This window comes from Pseudophryne corroboree, chromosome 1, assembly GCF_028390025.1.
Source record: "Pseudophryne corroboree isolate aPseCor3 chromosome 1, aPseCor3.hap2, whole genome shotgun sequence".
NCBI classification, from domain to species: Eukaryota; Metazoa; Chordata; class Amphibia; order Anura; family Myobatrachidae; genus Pseudophryne; species Pseudophryne corroboree.
The window spans coordinates 109,030,966-109,057,837 of record NC_086444.1 but is presented as its reverse complement, the minus strand read 5'-3'; the positions used below and the strand labels follow the sequence as shown (position 1 = coordinate 109,057,837).

General features: G+C 44.4%; 1 long non-coding RNA gene across 1 annotated transcript; it reads right to left on the bottom strand.

Moving 5' to 3' along the window:
* Positions 1 to 699: 699 nt before the first annotated feature.
* LOC134960783 (uncharacterized) lies at positions 700 to 13,743 on the bottom strand. The gene is made up of 3 exons (XR_010187890.1): positions 13,599 to 13,743; positions 1,909 to 2,010; positions 700 to 1,290 (listed from the first exon to the last, which is right to left on the bottom strand). It is a non-coding gene; the product is annotated as an uncharacterized LOC134960783 (long non-coding RNA).
* Positions 13,744 to 26,872: the final 13,129 nt, after the last annotated feature.

The window sequence follows — 26,872 nt, the reverse complement described above, 5'->3', positions numbered from 1 at the left end:
GAAACAGCCAGCGCCGGCTCCAGTGCTCTTCTTTGTTACACACAGAGAGACACTCAGACTGTCTTCCCCATCACACTCTTGACCCCCCCCCCCCCCCGCTCCCCAGGGATCATCCTATCCACCCAGCACATAGTGACCCTACAACCCCGGTACCTGCCCGAGGTCTCCCAGCATAGCCCCTCCATCAGGATGGTGGTTGCTGCATTCCTCTCATTAGTCTCTGGCTGTAGGTGTCTGTGCACCCCCTACCCCCAGCACATCTGACACACTCTCTCTCCATCTCCTCCATCATTGCTGGGTGGTTGATCCGTGTCTGCCCCCCTCCTAACTCTATATATGTACCAGTGCACCCATACAGTTTACAGCCTATGAGGAACAACTTAAGTGAATAATACCGCCAGAGATACTTCCCGGGCTACACATAGCTGATACTGATCAGCCTGCATCACCCCCACAAGCTGGTAAGTCATCACATATATTTGCAGATAAAAATACATTTACATTAACAAACTATGCTAGGTACTCTTGCTATGTGTTCTACAATGTAATGGTGCTGTGGCACTGCACATCCCAGCAAGGTGCTGTAACGTGAACCTATGCTGGAAAATATTTGTTTAATGCTTTAGCTAGTTCTTGTAGTTCCACAGCAGCATGTATTTTTTATTAGTCAAGAACTACACATTGCAGTGGTGTATAGAATTATAATGTAGTCATTTTTTTTCTTAGACATGACCTAATAAGCTACATTAATCATGTTTGGCACAAAAAAACATATATGTTTTTGGCCAAAATACATTACAGATAAGATTGTCCATAAATGTTTTTTTCAAGATTGTAAACATGTTGAACATTTTTAATTAAACATTTTCACATCTGAATCTGCAGACTGCAAATAAGTGTGAACAGTGTCGGACTGGGGCATGAAGGGCCCACCGGAGGAAATGCAGTGATAGGGGCCCATACCTAGGGGTGTGGTCAGCCTACAAAGGGTGTGTGGCCAGCCTCCATAGAGGCTTGAAATACACAATAGTTTAGTGCAGTGTAATGCAACATATCTACCATGTTTAATACAAGTGCACAGTCTGGAACCTGATCCCTAGAGGAAGGAGTGGGGCCTACCGGTGGTTTCCCTGGTACCCCTGTGGGCCAGTCCGACCCTAAGTGTGGATAATGGCATGCATTTATTCTGTTTCCTCCTATGTCTTTATAGCACCACATCAGAGAAGGGGTCCTGCTACACAGAGGCTCCAACGTGTTTGTCGGGATGTAGAAGCTGCTGGTGAGTTTCTCCTGTCAAAAAGACACAAAACACACCATAACTATCATACCATTACATTGGCAGGAAGATTCATACTGGAAACACCACTGAAAGACTCCGAAATGTCCAAAAACATAGTAATTTATAAATTTAAACCCTAGCAAAGGGACTGAGTTATTTTCCTTATTTACTGAGATTGTCACATTAATACTGGCCAAATCTGGCACCGTATATCATTACATATTTATGCAAAGCAGCCCTATGCTTTCCAGATAACTTGTACTCCTTTTTTTTTCTTTTTTTTTTTTTTCTTTTTAATTTTTGGTTAAAATACAAATTTCTCACATCTTGATAAAAAGACATCACATACTCCCAAAACATATGTTCATGTTAATGTGCTAAATCAGTGATGGGGAACCTTCGGCCCTCCAGCTGTTGTTGAACTACACATCCCAGCAAGCCCTGCAACAGTTTTAGCATAGCTAAATAGCAAAATTGTAGCAAGGCATGCTGGTATGTGTAGTTCAACAACAGCTAGAGGGCCCAAGGTTCCCCATCCCCGTGCTAAATGAAAGCATGGTTGTGTAGATGGCCATGGGAAGATGTCACCATAATTAACACCCAAATTTGCAAAAACAACATATATTTACCTATCTCCAACATATTCACAGGATCAACACAGCAACGCCAGCAGGCACAGGTTCAGGTACACTGGAGTGAAGAGGACCTTGAAATTATTTTGGAGGCATTTCCTGCAAAAGAACAAACACAGACATCCATTACAGAAAGTCAACCCACTGTCCTGGAAACCCAGCATATACAAAGCACACCACCACCCCCTACTGTCGACCAACTTGCAAGGTCATTAGACACTTTTAAAACAAAATAGCTTGATTTCATGGCCACCCAAAGCCAACAAATGCTCCATATCAGAGCCGGCCTTAGGTATAGGCAAACTAGGCAAATGCCTAGGGCATTTGGTATGCTTAGGGGCACCAGCAGCTTCTGCTGATTAAAATGATATGTGGCATGCCTATATTCTGTGTGCGACAGCGGCTGTATCTGCATACGAAATGCTACATTGCAGTGTATTCCTGGAAATCACTGTAATGTAGCATTTCGTATGCAGATACAGCCGCAGTCGCACACAGAATATAAGCATGCTGCATATAATTTTAATCAGCAGAAGCTGCTTGTGCATTCTAGCCACATAGTAATGCAAATAAGATGCATTTTCATAAACAAAAGGCGCCCAACATTAGCAGAGCTGTCAGCTGACTCATGCCAGGCATCTCCTGCAGAACTAGTGGCGGTGCTAGGGGGCACCAGCCAAAATCTTGCCTAGGGCATCATATTGTTTAGGGCCAGCTCTGCTCCATATGCAGGGCTACTTAAAAATATGTGCCAGCAACTACATAAAGTAGCACACACTGAAAGAGTAGCTGAGGGTACCAGAATCTGGATGGCAGCAACTCTAGATACTAGGCTATCTGAAATTAGTAATGCACTAAGGGCCCAAACAGATGCCATTAGGGCACAAACAAATGCATTAGTGTCCCTACACACCAGGGGCGTTTTAAGAGAGGAGGAGGCCCGTGTTCAGCCTCCTCCATTCGGGCCCCCTCCTCTCTGCCCGGAGCGCCGTAGAGTCTGAGCACTAGAGGGCTCAGACTCTACTGCGCATGCGCAGATCTCCGGGAAAATGGCGCGGCGGCCATTTTCCCTGAGATTTCTCTACTGCGCATGTGCAGAACTCCGTGAAAATGGCCACTAAGCCATTTTCACAGAGTTCTAATTAGAGATGTGCACTTGAAATTTTTCGGGTTTTGTGTTTTGGTTTTGGGTTCGGTTCCGCGGCCGTGTTTTGGGTTCGACCGCGTTTTGGCAAAACCTCACCGAATTTTTTTTGTCGGATTCGGGTGTGTTTTGGATTCGGGTGTTTTTTTCAAAAAACACTAAAAAACAGCTTAAATCATAGAATTTTGGGGTCATTTTGACCCCAAAGTATTATTAACCTCAAAAACCATAATTTCAACTCATTTTCAGTCTATTCTGAATACCTCACACCTCACAATATTATTTTTAGTCCTAAAATTTGCACCGAGGTCGCTGGATGACTAAGCTAAGCGACCCTAGTGGCCGACACAAACACCTGGCCCATCTAGGAGTGGCATTGCAGTGTCACGCAGGATGGCCCTTCCAAAAAACACTCCCCAAACAGCACATGACGCAAAGAAAAAAAGAGGCGCAATGAGGTAGCTGTGTGAGTAAGATAAGCGACCCTAGTGGCCGACACAAACACCTAGCCCATCTAGGAGTGGCACTGCAGTGTCACGCAGGATGGCCCTTCCAATAAACACTCCCCAAACAGCACATGACGCAAAGAAAAAAAGAGGCGCAATGAGGTAGCTGTGTGAGTAAGATAAGCGACCCTAGTGGCCGACACAAACACCTGGCCCATCTAGGAGTGGCACTGCAGTGTCACGCAGGATGGCCCTTCCAAAAAACACTCCCCAAACAGCACATGACGCAAAGAAAAAAAGAGGCGCAATGAGGTAGCTGTGTGAGTAAGATAAGCGACCCTAGTGGCCGACACAAACACCTGGCCCATCTAGGAGTGGCACTGCAGTGTCACGCAGGATGGCCCTTCCAAAAAACACTCCCCAAACAGCACATGACGCAAAGAAAAAAAGAGGCGCAATGAGGTAGCTGTGTGAGTAAGATAAGCGACCCTAGTGGCCGACACAAACACCTGGCCCATCTAGGAGTGGCACTGCAGTGTCACGCAGGATGGCCCTTCCAAAAAACACTCCCCAAACAGCACATGACGCAAAGAAAAAAAGAGGCGCAATGAGGTAGCTGTGTGAGTAAGATAAGCGACCCTAGTGGCCGACACAAACACCTGGCCCATCTAGGAGTGGCACTGCAGTGTCACGCAGGATGGCCCTTCCAAAAAACACTCCCCAAACAGCACATGACGCAAAGAAAAAAAGAGGCGCAATGAGGTAGCTGTGTGAGTAAGATAAGCGACCCTAGTGGCCGACACAAACACCTGGCCCATCTAGGAGTGGCACTGCAGTGTCACGCAGGATGGCCCTTCCAAAAAACACTCCCCAAACAGCACATGACGCAAAGAAAAAAAGAGGCGCAATGAGGTAGCTGTGTGAGTAAGATAAGCGACCCTAGTGGCCGACACAAACACCTGGCCCATCTAGGAGTGGCACTGCAGTGTCACGCAGGATGGCCCTTCCAAAAAACACTCCCCAAACAGCACATGACGCAAAGAAAAAAAGAGGCGCAATGAGGTAGCTGTGTGAGTAAGATAAGCGACCCTAGTGGCCGACACAAACACCTGGCCCATCTAGGAGTGGCACTGCAGTGTCACGCAGGATGGCCCTTCCAAAAAACACTCCCCAAACAGCACATGACGCAAAGAAGAAAAAAAGAAAAAAGAGATGCAAGATGGAATTGTCCTTGGGCCCTCCCACCCACCCTTATGTTGTATAAACAGGACATGCACACTTTAACCAACCCATCATTTCAGTGACAGGGTCTGCCACACGACTGTGACTGAAATGACGGGTTGGTTTGGACCCCCACCAAAAAAGAAGCAATTAATCTCTCCTTGCACAAACTGGCTCTACAGAGACAAGATGTCCACCTCATCATCATCCTCCGATATATCACCGTGTACATCCCCCTCCTCACAGATTATCAATTCGTCCCCACTGAAATCCACCATCTCAGCTCCCTGTGTACTTTGTGGAGGCAATTGCTGCTGGTCAATGTCTCCACGGAGGAATTGATTATAATTCATTTTAATGAACATCATCTTCTCCACATTTTCTGGAAGTAACCTCGTACGCCGATTGCTGACAAGGTGAGCGGCGGCACTAAACACTCTTTCGGAGTACACACTTGTGGGAGGGCAACTTAGGTAGAATAAAGCCAGTTTGTGCAAGGGCCTCCAAATTGCCTCTTTTTCCTGCCAGTATAAGTACGGACTGTGTGACGTGCCTACTTGGATGCGGTCACTCATATAATCCTCCACCATTCTTTCAATGGGGAGAGAATCATATGCAGTGACAGTAGACGAAATGTCCGTAATCGTTGTCAGGTCCTTCAGTCCGGACCAGATGTCAGCATCAGCAGTCGCTCCAGACTGCCCTGCATCACCGCCAGCGGGTGGGCTCGGAATTCTGAGCCTTTTCCTCGCAGCCCCAGTTGCGGGAGAATGTGAAGGAGGAGATGTTGACAGGTCGCTTTCCGCTTGACTTGACAATTTTCTCACCAGCAGGTCTTTGAACCCCAGCAGACTTGTGTCTGCCGGAAAGAGAGATCCAAGGTAGGTTTTAAATCTAGGATCGAGCACGGTGGCCAAAATGTAGTGCTCTGATTTCAACAGATTGACCACCCGTGAATCCTTGTTAAGCGAATTAAGGGCTCCATCCACAAGTCCCACATACCTAGCGGAATCGCTCCGTGTTAGCTCCTCCTTCAATGTCTCCAGCTTCTTCTGCAAAAGCCTGATGAGGGGAATGACCTGACTCAGGCTGGCAGTGTCTGAACTGACTTCACGTGTGGCAAGTTCAAAGGGCAGCAGAACCTTGCACAACGTTGAAATCATTCTCCACTGCGCTTGAGACAGGTGCATTCCACCTCCTATATCGTGCTGAATTGTATAGGCTTGAATGGCCTTTTGCTGCTCCTCCAACCTCTGAAGCATATATAGGGTTGAATTCCACCTCGTTACCACTTCTTGCTTCAGATGATGGCAGGGCAGGTTCAGGCATTTTTGGTGTTGCTCCAGTCTTCTGTACGTGGTGCCTGTACGCCGAAAGTGTCCCGCAATTCTTCTGGCCACCGACAGCATCTCTTGCACGCCCCTGTCGTTTTTTAAAAAATTCTGCACCACCAAATTCAAGGTATGTGCAAAACATGGGACGTGCTGGAATTTGCCCATATTTAATGCACACACAATATTGCTGGCGTTGTCCGATGCCACAAATCCACAGGAGAGTCCAATTGGGGTAAGCCATTCCGCGATGATCTTCCTCAGTTGCCGTAAGAGGTTTTCAGCTGTGTGCGTATTCTGGAAACCGGTGATACAAAGCGTAGCCTGCCTAGGAAAGAGTTGGCGTTTGCGAGATGCTGCTACTGGTGCCGCCGCTGCTGTTCTTGCGGCGGGAGTCCATACATCTACCCAGTGGGCTGTCACAGTCATATAGTCCTGACCCTGCCCTGCTCCACTTGTCCACATGTCCGTGGTTAAGTGGACATTGGGTACAACTGCATTTTTTAGGACACTGGTGAGTCTTTTTCTGACGTCCGTGTACATTCTCGGTATCGCCTGCCTAGAGAAGTGGAACCTAGATGGTATTTGGTAACGGGGGCACACTACCTCAAGAAATTGTCTAGTTCCCTGTGAACTAACGGCGGATACCGGACGCACGTCTAACACCAACATAGTTGTCAATGCCTCAGTTATCCGCTTTGCAGCAGGATGACTGCTGTGATATTTCATCTTCCTCGCAAAGGACTGTTGGACAGTCAATTGCTTGGTGGAAGTAGTAAAAGTGGTCTTACGATTTCCCCTCTGGGATGACCATCGACTCCCAGCAGCAACAACAGCAGCGCCAGCAGCAGTAGGCGTTACACGCAAGGATGCATCGGAGGAATCCCAGGCTGGAGAGGAATCGTCAGAATTGCCAGTGACATGGCCTGCAGGACTATTGGCATTCCTGGGGAAGGAGGAAATTGACACTGAGGGAGTTGGTGGGGTGGTTTGCGTGAGCTTGGTTACAAGAGGAAGGGATTTACTGGTCAGTGGACTGCTTCCGCTGTCGCCCAAAGTTTTTGAACTTGTCACTGACTTATTATGAATGCGCTGCAGGTGACGTATAAGGGAGGATGTTCCGAGGTGGTTAACGTCCTTACCCCTACTTATTACAGCTTGACAAAGGCAACACACGGCTTGACAAATGTTGTCCGCATTTCTGTTGAAATACTTCCACACCGAAGAGCTGATTTTTTTGGTATTTTCACCAGGCATGTCAAAGGCCATATTCCTCCCACGGACAACAGGTGTCTCCTCGGGTGCCTGACTTAAACAAACCACCTCACCATCAGAATCCTCCTTGTCAATTTCCTCCCCAGCGCCAGCAACACCCATATCCTCCTCATCCTGGTGTACTTCAACACTGACATCTTCAATCTGACTATCAGGAACTGGACTGCGGGTGCTCCTTCCAGCACTTGCAGGGGGCGTGCAAATGGTGGAAGGCGCATGCTCTTCACGTCCAGTGTTGGGAAGGTCAGGCATCGCAACCGACACAATTGGACTCTCCTTGTGGATTTGGGATTTCGAAGAACGCACAGTTCTTTGCGGTGCTTTTGCCAGCTTGAGTCTTTTCATTTTTCTAGCGAGAGGCTGAGTGCTTCCATCCTCATGTGAAGCTGAACCACTAGCCATGAACATAGGCCAGGGCCTCAGCCGTTCCTTGCCACTCCGTGTGGTAAATGGCATATTGGCAAGTTTACGCTTCTCCTCCGACAATTTTATTTTAGATTTTGGAGTCCTTTTTTTACTGATATTTGGTGTTTTGGATTTTACATGCTCTGTACTATGACATTGGGCATCGGCCTTGGCAGACGACGTTGCTGGCATTTCATCGTCTCGGCCATGACTAGTGGCAGCAGCTTCAGCACGAGGTGGAAGTGGATCTTGATCTTTCCCTAATTTTGGAACCTCAACATTTTTGTTCTCCATATTTTAATAGGCACAACTAAAAGGCACCTCAGGTAAACAATGGAGATGGATGGATACTAGTATACTTATGGATGGACGAGCGACTGCCGACACAGAGGTAGCTACGGCCGTGGACTACCGTACTGTTTCTGCTGCTAATATAGACTGGATGATAATGAGATGAAATTAATATATATATATATATAATATCACTAGTACTGCAGCCGGACAGGTATATATATTTATTATGTAATGACTGATGACGGACCTGCTGGACACTGTCAGCTCAGCAGCACCGCAGACTGCTACAGTAAGCTACTATAGTAGTATGTATCAAGAAGAAAGAAAAAAAAAACCACGGGTAGGTGGTATACAATTATGGATGGACGAGCGACTGCCGACACAGAGGTAGCTACAGCCGTGGACTACCGTACTGTGTCTGCTGCTAATATAGACTGGATGATACTGAGATGAAATTAATATATATATATATAATATCACTAGTACTGCAGCCGGACAGGTATATATATTTATTATGTAATGACTGATGACGGACCTGCTGGACACTGTCAGCTCAGCAGCACCGCAGACTGCTACAGTAAGCTACTATAGTAGTATGTATCAAGAAGAAAGAAAAAAAAAAAACCACGGGTAGGTGGTATACAATTATGGCTGGACGAGCGACTGCCGACACAGAGGTAGCTACAGCCGTGGACTACCGTACTGTGTCTGCTGCTAATATAGACTGGATGATAATGAGATGAAATTAATATATATATATATATAATATCACTAGTACTGCAGCCGGACAGGTATATATATTTATTATGTAATGACTGATGACGGACCTGCTGGACACTGTCAGCTCAGCAGCACCGCAGACTGCTACAGTAAGCTACTATAGTAGTATGTATCAAGAAGAAAGAAAAAAAAAAAAACCACGGGTAGGTGGTATACAATTATGGATGGACGAGCGACTGCCGACACAGAGGTAGCTACAGCCGTGGACTACCGTACTGTGTCTGCTGCTAATATAGACTGGATGATAATGAGATGAAATTAATATATATATATATAATATCACTAGTACTGCAGCCGGACAGGTATATATATTTATTATGTAATGACTGATGACGGACCTGCTGGACACTGTCAGCTCAGCAGCACCGCAGACTGCTACAGTAAGCTACTATAGTAGTATGTATCAAGAAGAAAGAAAAAAAAAAAACACGGGTAGGTGGTATACAATTATGGATGGACGAGCGACTGCCGATACAGAGGTAGCTACAGCCGTGGACTACCGTACTGTGTCTGCTGCTAATATAGACTGGATGATAATGAGATGAAATTAATATATATATATATATATAATATCACTAGTACTGCAGCCGGACAGGTATATATATTTATTATGTAATGACTGATGATGGACCTGCTGGACACTGTCAGCTCAGCAGCACCGCAGACTGCTACAGTAAGCTACTATAGTAGTATGTATCAAGAAGAAAAAGAAAAAAAAAACACGGGTAGGTGGTATACAATTATGGATGGACGAGCGACTGCCGACACAGAGGTAGCTACAGCCGTGGACTACCGTACTGTGTCTGCTGCTAATATAGACTGGATGATAATGAGATGAAATTAATATATATATATATAATATCACTAGTACTGCAGCCGGACAGGTATATATATTTATTATGTAATGACTGATGACGGACCTGCTGGAAACTGTCAGCTCAGCAGCACCGCAGACTGCTACAGTAAGCTACTATAGTAGTATGTATCAAGAAGAAAGAAAAAAAAAAAACCACGGGTAGGTGGTATACAATTATGGATGGACGAGCGACTGCCGACACAGAGGTAGCTACAGCCGTGGACTACCGTACTGTGTCTGCTGCTAATATAGACTGGATGATAATGAGATGAAATTAATATATATATATATAATATCACTAGTACTGCAGCCGGACAGGTATATATATTTATTATGTAATGACTGATGACGGACCTGCTGGACACTGTCAGCTCAGCAGCACCGCAGACTGCTACAGTAAGCTACTATAGTAGTATGTATCAAGAAGAAAGAAAAAAAAAAAACACGGGTAGGTGGTATACAATTATGGATGGACGAGCGACTGCCGACACAGAGGTAGCTACAGCCGTGGACTACCGTACTGTGTCTGCTGCTAATATAGACTGGATGATAATGAGATGAAATTAATATATATATATATATATATATAATATCACTAGTACTGCAGCCGGACAGGTATATATATTTATTATGTAATGACTGATGACGGACCTGCTGGACACTGTCAGCTCAGCAGCACCGCAGACTGCTACAGCAAGCTACTATAGTAGTATGTATCAAGAAGAAAGAAAAAAAAAAAAAACCACGGGTAGGTGGTATACAATTATGGATGGACGAGCGACTGCCGACACAGAGGTAGCTACAGCCGTGGACTACCGTACTGTGTCTGCTGCTAATATAGACTGGATGATAATGAGATGAAATTAATATATATATATATATAATATCACTAGTACTGCAGCCGGACAGGTATATATATTTATTATGTAATGACTGATGACGGACCTGCTGGACACTGTCAGCTCAGCAGCACCGCAGACTGCTACAGTAAGCTACTATAGTAGTATGTATCAAGAAGAAAGAAAAAAAAAAAAACACGGGTAGGTGGTATACAATTATATATATATATTATATACAATTATATATATATATATATATATATATATTAAACTGGTGGTGATTAATTAAACTGGTGGTCAGGTCACTGGTCACACTATCAGCAACTTGCAAGTAGTACTCCTAAGCAGACAATCACAATATATACTGGTGGTCAGTGTGGTCACAATGGCAGTGTGGCACTCTGGCAGCAAAAGTGTGCACTGTACGTTAAAATATGTACTCCTGCTCTCAGACTCTAACTGCTCCCCACTGTCTCCCCCACAAGTCAGATATACAGTCACACTATCACTTCAGCAAGTAGTAGTACTCCTCCTAATGCTCCCCAAAATTACTAAAGTAAGTACTGTGTCTCTCTCTACTCTAGTCTCACTCTCTTCTCTATAAACGGAGAGGACGCCAGCCACGTCCTCTCCCTATCAATCTCAATGCACGTGTGAAAATGGCGGCGACGCGCGGCTCCTTATATAGAATCCGAGTCTCGCGATAGAATCCGAGCCTCGCGAGAATCCGACAGCGGGATGATGACGTTCGGGCGCGCTCGGGTTAACCGAGCAAGGCGGGAAGATCCGAGTCGCTCGGCCCCGTGTAAAAAAACCTGAAGTTCGGGCGGGTTCGGATTCCGAGGAACCGAACCCGCTCATCTCTAGTTCTAATAGCGCTGCGGATGCTGGCGCTGGACTTCGGAGGGGTGAGTATTTTAAAAATGGGTGCAGTGTGTGCGGTGGTGGCCCCCTCTGGTCTCAGGGGCCCGTGTGCAACGCACACACTGCACCCATTATAGAAACGCCAGTGCTACACACACACCTTAGTGCTGAAGGCCAACCAATAATTCCGAATGCACCTTCAACTATAAGTAGTGACTCAAGTACACCTCTTCTACTACTCCCCCATGCCGTAGTGTAATAACAAGGGGTGGGTCCCAAAAGTAGGCAAGTCTGCTTGCAGCAGGTCACAAAGCAAAAAATAATGTGCCTCAACATTTAAGATTAAGGTTTCTGTCTTTTTTGCATTGTGTTTTTCTATATATGAAATGTTTGAAATTCGGGACTCATTGTAATCTTTTGACCCATGTTTATGCACAACAAATACTTTACAGTAAAATTTTTTGCAAACCACACATATGCATTTTGACTAAGTAATTTTAGTGGTACATTTGGCAAATGTAGGTTGTTTCTTACTGAAAAAGCAAAACCAATGTGGAAACACATATATAAGAGAGTATGGATAAAAATCCATGTCAATACTGACATTTAATCAATGTTTTATATTTACATATGTAAAAACAATAAATTACCAGCATGTATGTATACAAGCAAGCAGCAGATATAGGCGAACTTCTTAGGGGTGGGCCACATTACCCTAAACATTTGAAGGGGAATAAAAATATATGTTAATGGCCTTGATTGTAAGGAATATGGGGTTTTTGTTTCGAAAATGAAGCAAGGAAATTCAAGCAAATTACCTGAGAAATACAGCCATAGAATCTCATTCCGAATCACATCCCCCCTCCGCGTAATCCTATTTGCCCTAAGTCGTGTAGGTTCAGCTTCCTCCACGACTGCTGCAATGCCTTCCTCTGCATAATTGTCTTGGCCCAGGGCAATGTTATGCAGCAAGCCTGGATGATTGTCACTGCTTTGGGTGGTTGATAAAGTAGTGTACCTGATGACCGGTCCAAACACCTAAAATGACTTTTCAGCACCCCAAAAGTGCGTTCCACAACATTGCGGGTGGCAATGTGTGCATCGTTATATTGGTGCTGTGAAGGGCCTTGTGGATTACGCAGAGGTGTCATGAGCCATGGTCAGTGTCGGACTGGGGCATGAAGGGCCCATTGGGGGAAATGCAGTGATAGGGGCCCATACTTAAGGGTGTGGCCTGTCTACAAAGGGGGTGTGGCCAGCCTCTACAGAGGTTTGAAATACAGAATAGTTTAGTGCAGTGTAATGCAACATATCTACCATGTATAATACAAGTGCACAGTCTGGGACCTGATCCCTAGAGGAAGGAGTGGGGCCTACCGGTGGTTTCCCTGGTACCCCTGTGGGCCAGTCCGACCCTGGCCACGGTAGCCACCCATACCCTGAATCCCCTGCAAAACATAAGTTGTGGTTGTGAATAAATAATTACAGTTGTTTTAAGGTATTTGTTACACACTAAGGTATAGTTAATTACCAGACCCTAACAGTCAGTTATTACTACACATAACATTGTTTACTATGTTTTGAATATAATTTATTTCCCTGTATTTATTTGAGGAAAAATACCCAGAGCAGTTGAGAATATGTTCCGGTTTGAAAAACTATGATAATGGAAATACACCGCCTCTTTACCAGTATTCTATTCCCCCATGGCGGCTAAAACATGGAAGATTATATATACCAAACTACGTGTGAAACGGGTTGCCATGGAGATGGAAATGCTTAATGTGATCAAAAGGCTCATAACAACGGGGATGGGGCGGTGATCGAATCCGGAAGTGACACGACGGGCACGGCGGAGACTCATGGGACATGAAGGCATCGATGGTGTATAGGAGTCTGCCATTGCCCGCCGCAAGAAAAGGGACTCTGGAATTATGTATTGGATGTAACCATAACAACGGATTGACTTCCGGAACAGGAAATGACGCACCAAGTGTGGCGGAGACTCATGGGACTTGTAGGCATTGGTAGTGTTTAGGAGTCGGCCACGCCCGACGCGGGATAGACAATTTGAAATGCTTATGTATGTTAGTGACTGGAAGAGGGGTCTCGTAGGATTTGTAGTACAATCAAGACAAATAGAAACCAGCTGTATGTGAGTATTTGAATTGGTTAGAGCAAGTTTAAAAAGGATTACAGGGATTGTATGGACATTCACTTTGGATCACATACCTTGAAAAAGACACGGGGATATCGTGTTGAAACGCATTGGTGTTGAGCAGGAGGTTTCCCAGAGCTACTGCAGACGAGGACGCCGGCTGACCATTGAAGTCCTGGAGCATGCTGGGATTAATCCTGGGGATACATGATATGCTTATTAAGAACTGTCCATTGCCAGTTCTTAAGGAAAGCCGGTAATTGTCTACTTTGCAGTTGTTAAAGGATATCCTGCAGTGATTTTCCAGATTGATGTTTTATCTACGTTTTAAAAAGTTTTATTAAAAATTGTGCTTCACTATATGCACTTTTTTGTGTCTCTCTCCTGGTTTAATGCTGATGAAATAACATGAAGAGTGGAGAGGCTTCCAATCCAATGAAGGATCTGGTGATATTATAAGCGCTTTTACAAGTGATCTCATTTCTGTGTTTCACATTACTACACATAAGCACAATCATTAGAGTAATGTAAGTTGACTTCATGTCACAAATAAGTGTGTTACTGACCAAATACCTGTAAGCACACCATTATGGGTCAGGGTCATGCTGCATTGTTAGGCATTAAAACAGTACTTTTAAAAGGACATATTAAGAAACACATTAAAAGATAACTTGAATGTACCTACCAAGTAGCCATCCCTCAGGCATGGTGTGCTGCTGGAAGGGTTCCCAAAGGGATGAGTGACGCAGGATATAGGCATCATGGCAAGACCCTGGGTAACCTGCAACCACACTGAGAATTCTAAGGTTAGCGTCACACACCACCTGCACATTGAGGGAGTGATGCCCATGTCGATTGACAAAGACATACTCCCTCACGTGTGGTGCCCGAATCCCAATGTGGGTGCAGTCTATGGCCCCCAGCACATTAGGGAATGCTGAAAGCCATTCGGTCTCAGAACTTGGGAATGTGATATATGTGCGCCACAGCTTCTTCAAGGCATATAACACTTGAGTTAAATGCCTTGAGAAAGTGGCTTATGTAACCCCCAGCGACCAAGAGCTCACAGACTGAGTGGTGCTTGTGGCAAAAAAGTGCAGGGCACACATTAATTTTTGCAGCCCAGACACTGCATAGTTGGCAGAGCCATATGGCTCCAAATCATGTCTCACTTTGTCATATAAGCTCAAGAAGTTTGTGCGGTTCAGCTGAAACATCTCCAGCACCTCTTGATCTGAGAGGGAGTCCAGGTACACCCTCGCACAGTACCTACGTGAAGCACGAAGTGGTCTGGAGACCTGGATCTGGTGCGCAGCCTGCGCCCTCCTCCTGCACAGCTCCTCCAAACGTGCAATATCACATACACACAGCTCAACTCCTGACTGCAAAAACTCCATTGTCAATCCCTCACAGGTGCCCTGGATGATGTAGGGGTATTTGTAAGGGTGTTTTTGATGAAAGTATGGATCACCTGTGCAAAATGTAACCCTTTTTTTTTGGGGGGGGGGGTCTGTTTTGTGTGAGGTTTTTAGTCAATTTTTAAGTGCGATTTCCAAAATCGCATCCTATTACATTTGCGAGTTGTATACTTTTGAATGGGAAAACATCTGGATGCGATTTGAAGTGCGAAATGAAATAGACAGGTGAAAAGATGCAATTGTTCTGGGAAAAATGCGAAATTGCGTGCAATTCGCGTCCTATTACATTTGCGATTTACTCAAAACAGGCGAATTCTGCCGTTTTTTTACTAAAAGTCTAAAAATAGCATCCTTTTACATGTCTCCCTCTGTCTCCAATTCAGTCATGGTATGAATAGGGATCTCACACTATTCTGCTCAAGATGCACAAATTGAAAGAGATGTAACCACCAATAACCAACTGATAGATATGATACGTTGTTTTCTTTTGAGAGGGTGTGGTATACATTTTTTCTTTGGATTGTATTCTATTGGTTTGTGCAGTGTGTGGTATAATTAATGCACCCGTTTCTTTATGTTATTAAACAGGTATCTATACTAGAATCAGCAGTGTCTTAGAATTCTCTTTATATGTTCTCCACAAAGGGAATTCTACCCTACATGGAGGGAAAGCACTTGTGATCATTTTACCAATGTGATATATATTCCCATGCATATTATTTAGTGTGATCACACTGTGAATATCATTTTTGGTATCCGGTCTATAGATCTACACTAAAAAGACCTACAGCCAATAGATCGACCACTAATAGTCGACATGCATTAGGTCACCTTGGTCAAAAGGTCAACATGTAAAAAGTAGACAGTTTAAAAGGTTGACAGTCAAAATTACGATCGCAATCGAATTGATGAGGTCTGAGATGAGGATGAGATTTGCTCATGTGTATGCTTCTTCTGATGTGCACAGATCTCAAACCATTGAAGATGTGCATTAAAATTGAGTTATCTCTGAATCAGTCTGATGAGATACCTGTGCAGCCAATCAGTGGAATCCAAACCAGTTCCACAGGGGCTTTTGAGAATTTGTTTGTTGTTAACAAAAAGAAAGACCTAGGGTTACACCAATATATGAATATGTTGAATACCACATAAACCCTTGTCCATCCTGTCTAGCATTTCTAGGGTGCATTTGTGTTTATAGTTTGGTTCAGGCATGGCCATAGACAGTTTGGCCAGGCCCAGGTAATATAGGGTGTGGTAGTAGCCTCTCCATACTCTATGCAGCTCAGGCTGGGGACACATAAATGGGAGCTGACAGGTAAGGGTGGTGGTGGGGTGAGTGGGCGAGCTGAGGACCCGGGTCCCTCCCAGGACCCTCCACCAGGCCCTTGCCTGGGTAATTAGTACCTCCGCCCTCCCTGGCACCACTGGGCTCAGGTACAAAGCAGAAGACAGGTACACCTTAGAGTTTACAATAAATGTCAAAATTCTGTCCAGAACATTTTTATTGTGATCAATTTGTGTGTCCATTTTAACATTTCTTTTAATCAAATGCAAAGATATGCTGTATTTAGCCATTCATAAATTATTCATACATTATTCATCTTTATAAGCAAGTGTCCTTTCAAAATGTTACCCTTTCCTGCATCTCACACTGGCTTTCAGACATAACTGTCCTCCCTACTGTCAATCACCCACCATGGAATCTAACCTTCCTTCCTGGAACTCCCCAAGTAGCAGCATAGCCGCACATCCTCCCTGAATACTTATTTCCTTATTTTTCTTTTTGAAGAATTATAAATAAATAAATATAGATATATAGATAGATAGATAGATAGATAGATAGATAGATAGATAGATAGATAGATAGATAGATAGATAGATACACATGTATATGTATAGCTTATGGACCATATTCATCAAAAGGGCAGAAAGATAGCTTTAACTTACTGTAAATTGGGGAACTTCACCACTTCTGGACCAGGTATAAATAAAAAGTACAACAAAATTTAAAGCAAATATAATCCGTGGAATTGATACCTAGGCTAAAACCACTCTGTCAAAATGGCTGTAGAGTATAGAGGAAGATTAGATTTGACATCGATGGAGCTTTTGTGATTTTAAATCCAGGAGGTCTAATCTTGTGTAATCTTTTTCAATCCAATTTTTTTAATGCAGCCTAGACATGAAAAGTAATCTTGTGCTTTCCATTTATAGGTTAAATCTGCATTTGTGTAGCCTACTTACGCTTGGGCTTTTTGGCAGAAACCCTCAAGAGTAACAACCATTTTCAATAATTGTTCTTACTAAAAAGTAAATATTCATTAAAATAAGTAAATGCATTTTGACATATTTAATTGTAAGTTTTATTACAAGCATGACCACAGGCAATGTCCTTGGGATTGGCTAGGTGAGCAATTAAAGTCCATTGTACTAAGAGCGAACACCAATTTACTCTGTCTCAGGTTGGTGGGTTTCAATAAATTCTTTCGGACTACTAATGAACCATTGTATTCCACTCCTCACAGTCACACATGCTGATTTAAAAAATAACTTATGATTGTGTTGCCTTTCATAAAGGAAACCCAGGATATGACCTTGGTTTGAGAGGAAAAACAACAGCCTGGGTTTTTAACTAAGAGTATATAGAAGCTTTTGATGTCCAATTGCTGTGCAAGTTGCTTTCTATTGGTTATTCCTATGACAGTTACCTAAAGTTTAGAAGGAACTTTACAGGAAACTCAGCGTGATGGTTTCATCAGCAAGTCAGCAAGTTAATCAAATAGTAAGTGTTTGTAGCATCTGTAATCTATTAGCACAGGCTTTACATAGGGAAGTACATATGTATAACTCCTACTAGCAAATTATTGCATTTCATGAATTGCTGCTTTTAAGAGTGGTAGTAAATGTCCAAGAATATCCATATTCTACTTTACCTGCAATTGCATGTAGTAGGGGTCATGGTTATACATAATTTCCTCAAGTAGGGGAGCTTTGCAGACCAACTTCATTACGGGAAAATGAAGTTGGTCTGCAGTGGTCGACAGTCATTAGATCGACCACTATAGGTCGACATGCATTAGGTAGACAGGTTCACTAGGTCGACATGGTCATTAGGTCGACATGTACTAGGTCGACAGGTCAAAAGGTCGACATGAGTTTTTCACATTTGTTTTAAATTTTTGGACTTTTTCATACTTTACGATCCACGTGGGCTACAGTTGGGAACGGTAACCTGTGCTGAGCGCAGCGGTAGTGGTAGCGAGCGAAGCAAGCCATGTGAGGGGACACGGTGCACTAATTGGGGTTCCCCGTCATTTTACAAAGAGAACGACACCAAAAAAAGTAAAAAAACTCAAGTCGACCTTTTGACCTGTTGACCTAGCACATGTCGACCTAATGACCATGTTGACCTAATGACCCCGCCTCTTTGCACACCTGGATCATTCTACCTATTAGGTAGCAAGCTGCATACTAAGCCACAGAAATCCCGGTCTACACCGGCCCCACATCTTGGCTCAAACTGCTCATTGAACCACAGATATCCCGGCTCCACACCGGCTGCACATCCCGGCTCATCATACGGCCGTCAGCTACTCCTCTCATTATATTGGGGAGATCACCACGCATCAGGCAGTGAATTGCTCGTAAGTCATTCGGTCTTTCAGCTCCACGCATAGGCCCCGTGCACGGCTGCTGACATCTTCTCTTAGAACGCGGCTGAAACTACACTTACCGCTGGTTGCCTGGTTACCACACAGTCACCTCCTTGCCGCGCAGACGGACACTGGGCATTGCAGGACCGCAATACCGAGGACGCTCGGTACGGACCAGTCCTAGGAGAAGGTAATCCTATTTATTTATTCATTCGCCCACTTGCCTGTGAAAATCTCTCAAGACAACTATTATCAGCCACACACTGAACGGCTGTTCATTTGGAACTGTGGACATTCCAATTACATCAATTCTGGACTCTGTGGTTCCCATTCTCAATAAGCAGATTGAGAATTTACAGCTCATACATCTTATGATCTAGGTGTTGACATATTTAAATTTTGTTTATATGTTTTTTATTGCATTTTATATGTAGACTCCGAATGTCTTAATTAATGTTATTAACATAATAAATATTTTCTTCTTCTACGTCAGCTCTTATTATTAACTATTCCCCATTAGCCATTGCTGGTTGTTCTTCCACTTTTGCGCAGCCGTTTCTTTTTCTTATTATCAACCTAATGCATGTCGACCAATAGTAGTCGACCTAAGTTGTGTCGACCCAATGACCCATACCCAGATAGAACTACCATAACAAGCATATTTTATAACAATTGTGATGCCAATGTACTGTAGCACCTGGCACCAGAAGGCTTGTTTCCTCAGAACAAAGCTGGGGAAGGACACTTACTTCTTGTCTCAGTTTTATTGATATGAACAACATCTATTTTGCATCAAAGCATTAACAAAGAAATATTCAATTAACATTTACAGGTCAACATAAGTTGAAGATGGTGAAGAATAAAACAAGAGCAAAGAGATTCTATCAACTGTGGGAAAATGGGCTTGTATTTGTTTGTTTTTAACGGAGTCTACTGGACAGGATTTTGTTTTGCAACTTTATAGCTGTTACAATCTGAATTTGCAAAACTATCCCATCCCCAAGAGGTGGAACTGCCATTGGTGCAGCAGGTGCATTGCCCCGGGGTCCCTGAGGACTAAAGGGCCTGCTGCTGCACAGGCCAGCAATGAGTTATCCGCTGGCCCCACAGCAGACCATTTTGAGCAATGTCGGATGAATGGCCCAGTGCAGAGAGCAGGGTGTGCCCCACTGCCTGAGTGACCTGCTACTTACCTTAGGTAGAAGGACTGACCTTGTGTGTGTCGGACTGACAGAGGAGTCCTGCCACCTGTCAGCGCTGATGATCGCAGCCACATACTGCTTCTAATTAACAGACATTTTTTTCTGATTCACTGCTGTCTGTGAATTACAGGCAGCTCGCAATCAGTGTAATGGTGCCCACACACTTGTGCGATGCCCAGCAACGCGACATCGCGGGGCATCGCACCGGCAGTTCAGGTGCAATGAAATCGCACCTGAACTGCCAAAGTGATTACCATGCGATCATGCAATAGATTGAATGGTAATCGCGTGATCGGCACGTCACCGCCGAGTGGGAGCGGTCTCTGGCCACTCCCGGCGGGGGCACATCGCAGTGCGATATATATCATGTGGTTTTAAAACCATGTGCGATCGCACTGCGATGTGAGAGATATTAAGTGCAGCACATAATATCTTGAGACGCGACATCTAAACGTGGTGCCTAAAATGTGCATACAATCCTTCAATTTCTCTCACAGATGAGGTCGAAATCGAAGGTTAGCACCTATTATCTCACAAGTGTATGGGCACTATAACTGGCACAGTCAGAGCCTGGCTGACTGAGGGGCAGATTTATTAACCCTGGTGAAGTGATAAAGTGGAAGGTGATAAAGGACCAGCCAATCAGATCCTAACTGATATGTCACAGACTGGGTTTGAAAAATGACAGTTAGGAGCTGATTGGCTGGTCCTTTATCACCTTCCACTTTATCACTTCACCAGGGTTAATAAATCTGCCCCCGTGTGCTGAGGAAAGCACAAGGGCAAGGCCTCTGTCAAAGACAGAGCAGAGGACGCTGTGTTCTTACCCCCACCTAAAAACATGCACCCAGAGGTGCAGCGTGTAGCCATAGCACCTGGAGCAAGCTCATGCCACAGCCCCCCCCCATATATACATAAACACATTCCCATCACTTTCTTTAGCCATAGCCCCTTTCACCATCCTCAGCCCCCAACCTTTCATCTTCCTCAGCCACAGCCCAATCTTCAGCCTCCATCACCTTCCTCAGCCCTTCACCTTCCTCATCCTCCAGCTCCATCACTTTCCTCAGCCCCTAACATCAACCTGTATTGCTTCTTATTCACATTACACCATACCACATTGCTCCTTGTTCACATTACACCATACCATATTGCTCCTTATTCCAATTACGCTGCACCATATGCTCCTTTATTCCATTACATGCTCCCAAATCCCTTCACGGCGCACACTGCTCACCATGGGGCTGATTCTGCACTGTCTTTCTCTCTCCCCCCCCCCCCCCCCCCATTAATGTTCTTCTAAAGATATGGCCTCCAAAACTGAAAACAGTATTCTAGATGAGGCCGTACCAATGACCTATACAGTGGCATTATTACTTCTTTCTTCCTGCTGCTGATTCCTCTCTCAATGCAGCCGAGCATCTGACTAGCCTTCCTCATTGCTTACCTACATTTATGTCACCTGAGATAGTGACTCCTAGATCCCTTTCCTCCACATAGTTTCCAATATAGTGCCATTAAACTTAATCGTATTTAACCTTTGGATTTTTGAGACCCAAGTGTATGATTTTGCATTTTTTTGCCATTAAACTGTAATTGGCACTCTTTTGACAATCCTATTCAACCTAGATAATTATTAATTTCTTTTACCCCCCTATGTGAGATCACATAATTCCCGTTAAGCAGTCAGGACTCGTTTACAGATTTTTCCTGATAACACACATTACCCTCTAATAGGTTCCCTACAGCACAATGCTGTAGCTCGCTTCCCCTTACCATATAAACAGAAGGGCAAAGCAATCCCAGTAGAAGTACAGGAGCTGGTGACACACCGATACTTCCTGCCAGTGCCAGAGGAGGAACCCGTACGGACTGGATTATTCCCAATGGCCGATGCACCTTCTGCATATCCGTGGGGCGGCTCTCTCCATGGCACAATAAATCTGCAGCAGCCAGTACTAAGCGCAGGAATACATGTGTTTACCAACAATAACGGGCACCGCCATTTGCACAGAATAGCCCCTTGGCACGGAGACCGTGCAATAGGCCTGCACCCCATATTGAATGCGCAAAGCAGTGTCGTGACCGCTAATACCGGGTCCACAGCACCTCCGTACCCTGTACTGTCTGCCGTGCCCCACAGCCGCTAGGTATAACTGATCACCCGCTGCTCACTCCACAGTCCACACCGGTCTCTTACGGAACAGATTCAAAATCAGCCGCCGCCAGCAAACAACTAATGAGAGACACTGCCCGTGTCACGTGCGTATCCGTGCATACGTCAAAGGGCGGTACCGGGTGTAGATGGATGGACATGTTGTGGCTGTCATTCGATGATGACTAGTGATTGCCAACCAATAGTAATGCAAACATTTAACTAGACGGTAAACGTTTCACAACAACTCATCAGCCGCATTCAAAACATGTGCTTTTGTAAGCTCGTCATGTCGTTATATGTTTACGCAGATGAAAGAATTTTCTAGCTACGCTTCTGAACACGCTCCACTACCAAGATGGCTGCACTGAGGTCACTGGTCGCGGCACTGGGTAGAGGAGTTGGCGCATGCACAGCGTAGTTGCGATGGCGGCATCTGGTTGCCAGGGAGACCGCTGTACATAGCAACGGTGTAACCCTGATCCGTTCCCATTGAGAAGGATCTCAGAGACCCGCCGCCAGAGGAGATCACCCGGGGCTAATTGTACCACCGGGGGCTATCTAATTAGCCGCGATAAACCGCGGCACGCGCCGGTTAATCTGGGATTTTGTTTCACCTGCCTCCGGCAGGCGAAGCAGAATCCCTGGAATCCCTGGAATCCAAAAACGGGGCTGTTTCATCCGAAAACACACAGGTTTCACTGAACCTGTGTGTTTTCGGGAGAAAGGTGTTTTTTTTTACACGCGATTTAACAGGATAGCCTGTAAATAAAAAAATCGGTGAAACATCGGAAAAAAGCCAGATAAACGTCCGAAAACGGACGTTTTTTCGGACCCGATGTTTTAATGGGGATAATTGGATATCCCTCAGTGTGAGAATAGAACTTGTGGGGAGCGCCGTGAGCCACAGAGCCCGCAAGGGGACTCTTTGTGATCGACCTGCTGCCGGCAGTCTGGTGGGCGGGATGCCGTTGTCGGAATCTTGACAGCCGGCATCCCGCCCGCCGGTAAATAGTATGTAACCCAATTATAACCCTTCTTTAAAACATTTATCATATTTTTGCCTTAAAGTATTTCTAGAAGGGTACAGTGCATTTACTAAATTTGGCAAAATAATAGTTGCCATCTAATAAACGCACGTTATTCTTTATTTTATAATGATTGTGTTGCACACACTGAGTATTGATTTAAATGTCAGTTTTAAGAGTTCTCTGTTACATCATTGTGTGTATGGGAACTGGGACTGTGTTAGATTGTATCTGGTGTGATCTTGTCTGCCTCATTCATGCAAAAATACCTTGAATTATTAATCATTAATCAATGAAAGTGCCTAACACCTTTGTAAAATTTTACAACAGAAGTAACATAGTTTCAACCAGCAGTCATTTAGTATTTAATTGAAAAGCTGTTTTCATAAACTAGTCAGCCGAGATGAATCAATCATCTGTTGTTCCCGAAATGCCTAGAAATCTATAGTCACAATTTTATGTTTCCTCTTGCCAAGGAGCCACATCATTTACAATAGAAAAACTAGTGCAACATTTCTTTCAACTTTGTAATACAATGTGCTTGTTTTTAATATAAATTATATTGGCCCTCATTCCGAGTTGATCGGTCGCAAGGCGAATTTAGCAGAGTTACACACGCTAAGCCTACGCCTACTGGGAGTGAATCTTAGCTTCTTAAAATTGCGACCGATGTATTCGCAATATTGCGATTACTAACTACTTAGCAGTTTCAGAGTAGCTTCAGACTTACTCTGCCTGTGCGATCAGTTCAGTGCTTGTCGTTCCTGGTTGACGTCACAAACACACCCAGCGTTCGCCCAGGCACTCCCACCGTTTCTCCGGCCACTCCTGCGTTTTTTCCGGAAACGGTAGCGTTTTCAGCCACACGCCCCTGAAACGCCGTGTTTCCGCCCAGTAACACCCATTTCCTGTCAATCACATTACGATCGCCGGAGCAATGAAAAAGCCGTGAGTAAAATTACTTTCTACATAGCAAAGTTACTTGGCGCAGTCGCAGTGCGAACATTGCGCATGCGTACTAAGCGGATTTTCATTGCGATGCGATGAAAAATACCGAGCGAACAACTCGGAATGAGGGCCATTGTTATCTATATATTATAGCGTATGGTTAATTTTTTAAGAGTGACTTATTTATATGATGCCGTTATCTGAGCAGGGCAAGTCATATAAAGCTCTACGATCAGTTACTCAGACATGCGCAGGGTTAGTCTGCCCAGAGTGTGTGGTCCTACCTCCTTCCCCCCCCCCCGGCACAAGTACTTGACAAGTAGCTCCCTACCTGCGCAGCTCCTGCGCGCTGGCAGAGAGCTACCCATCGCTGTCCGGGTTGCAGCGGTTGTTACATCACGCAGCCACCGCGGCCCACCCCCCGCACGGTTCAGGCACGTTTCCCGGACCGTACCCCCAAAATGGCGGCCAACTGCCACCGACCTGCTCCCTCCCACCCTGTCAATCAGGCAGAGATGATCGTTGGGCTGAGATGGCCATCGGCTGTCTGACATGCCGGCGCACTGTGGCGATGGCGCATGTGCAGTTCAGACCTGATTGGAAGCGATCAGGTCTGAATTAGGCCCCTGGTCTGTAGATGTGCTGAATTATGTTGGCGTTGTAATTAGTTGCTTCGTAACTGAGTTATGTGGCAACATGTCCACGAGCCAATCACAATGCACCACCATTGAGCCCTTTAAAAAAGTGACAGTTGGGGAACTCTGCCTGGTCACCTGCCGGGTGACCTGGAACATGTGACCTGCTGGGTGGTCTGGAAACTGTGACAGTTATGTGCAGTCACCCACTAAGCATGCATACTATGGGCTATTGACTCCTATTGACTCCTAAGGGGGTGAAAAGAGGAAAAATGTTCCACCCAGCAAACCTTTACCAGGTTGAAACTGGGCACATCAGCTAGTTGTTAATTATTATTATTATTATTATTATTATTATTTGTATTATTGTTATTTTTTCTGTTTAAAGTGTTGATGTATTACATTATTAATTACGTTTTGAATTGATCAGTAAAGATTTATTACATATATTGTGCAAGGTCCATATTTCTACACATTGGCCATTTTCCTATTGTATATATAGGAGACACCCACACAACGAATAGGGCCGAGCGCAGCATTTAATCACCAATTACTGTTTATAGGTTAGTCACCTAAGTGCTGCAGCTAGCCCGAACAGGTATACTCGGTGCGCAGAGTCACAAACTTTCTGATGTATTACATGTGCTGTACATTGGGCCTGAATAAGAGATGTATGCAAGTCTGATTTTCATGCAGTTGGGCAATTATCAGCCAGCTGCACATGCGTCTAAGTCAGTGGTCTTGCAGCGGCTGTTGCAGATAGGAATGATTCATAAAGTGATTGACAATCAGGGACCATTTGGGGGTGGTAACGGGTAATGGCAGCAAAACTCAGGCATGCTGTGAGCATTTTTGGGGCATGTCTCAGTCTGCGAATGTGATCCCGTACCCAGCTGCAATGGCTTCAGCATCTTACTACCTGAAGCCAAGATAGAAACATAGAATTTAACGGCAGATAAGAACCACTTGGCCCATCTAGTCTGCCCCTTTTTTTTATCCTTTAGGTAATCTCAACCCTTTTTGAACCTTAATTCTTTGTAAGGATATTCATATGCCTATCCCAAGCATGTTTAAATTGCTCTACAGTCTTAGCCTCTACCACCTCTGATGGGAGGCTATTCCACTTGTCCACTACCCTTTCTGTGAAGTAAGTTTTCCTTAAATTTCCCCTGAACCTTCCTCCCTCCAGATTCAGTGTATGTCCTCAAGTTCTAATACTCCTCTTCCTTTGAAGAATGTTTCCCCCCTGAACTTTGTTAAAACCCTTGGTATATTTGAAAGTTTCTATCATGTCTCCCCTTTCCCTTCTCTCCTCCAAACTATACATGTTAAGATCATTTTGCCTTTCCGGGTAAGTTTTGTGATGTAGGTCATGCACAATTTTAGTTGCCCTTCTTTGTACACTCTCTAATGTATTTATATCCTTCTGGAGATATGGTCTCCAGAGCTGGACACAGTATTCCAGATGAGGCCGCACGAATGACCTATACAGTGGCATTATCACTTCTTTTTTCCTGCTACTAATTCCTCTCCCTATGCAACCAAGCATCTGACTTGCCTTTCTCATTTCATTGTTGCATTGCTTTCCTGCCTTTAAGTCACTTGAAATAGTGACTCTTAAATCCCTTTCCTCCTCAGTACTTTCCATTATAGTATCCTTGATACTATATTTAGCCTTTGGGTTTTTGAGTCCCAAGTGCATGATTTTGCATTTTTTAGCATTAAACTGTAGTTTCCACGTTCTTGACCATTTCTCAAGGCTAGCTAGGTCATCAATCATTTGTTTTACCCCTCCCGGTGTGTCTACCCTGTTGCAAATCTTTGTATCATCTGCAAAAAGGCATACTTTCCCTTTAATACCATTTGCAATGTCACCAACAAAGTTATTAAAGAGAACTGGTCCGAGTAAAGATCCCTGGGGTACTCCACTGCTAACATTTCCTTCCAAAGATTGCACTCCATTTACTACAACTGTCTGTTTCCTATCCTGCAACCAGGTTCTTATCCATTTAACTGTTTTGTAATCCACCCCCACACTTTCAAGTTTATTTAGCAGTCTGCGATGTGGGACAGTGTCAAATACCTTACTAAAGTCTAGATATGCTACATCTACAGCTCCCCCTTGATCTATTATTTTCATCACAGAGTCAAAAAAGTCAATAAGATTTGTTTGGCATGATCTCCCACCAGTAAATCTATGCTGTTTTGGATCCTGTAAGATTTAAGATATTCCACTACTCTTTCTTTTAATAGTTTTTCCATTACTTTCCCTACTACTGATGTAAGGCTTACTGGTCTGTAGGTAC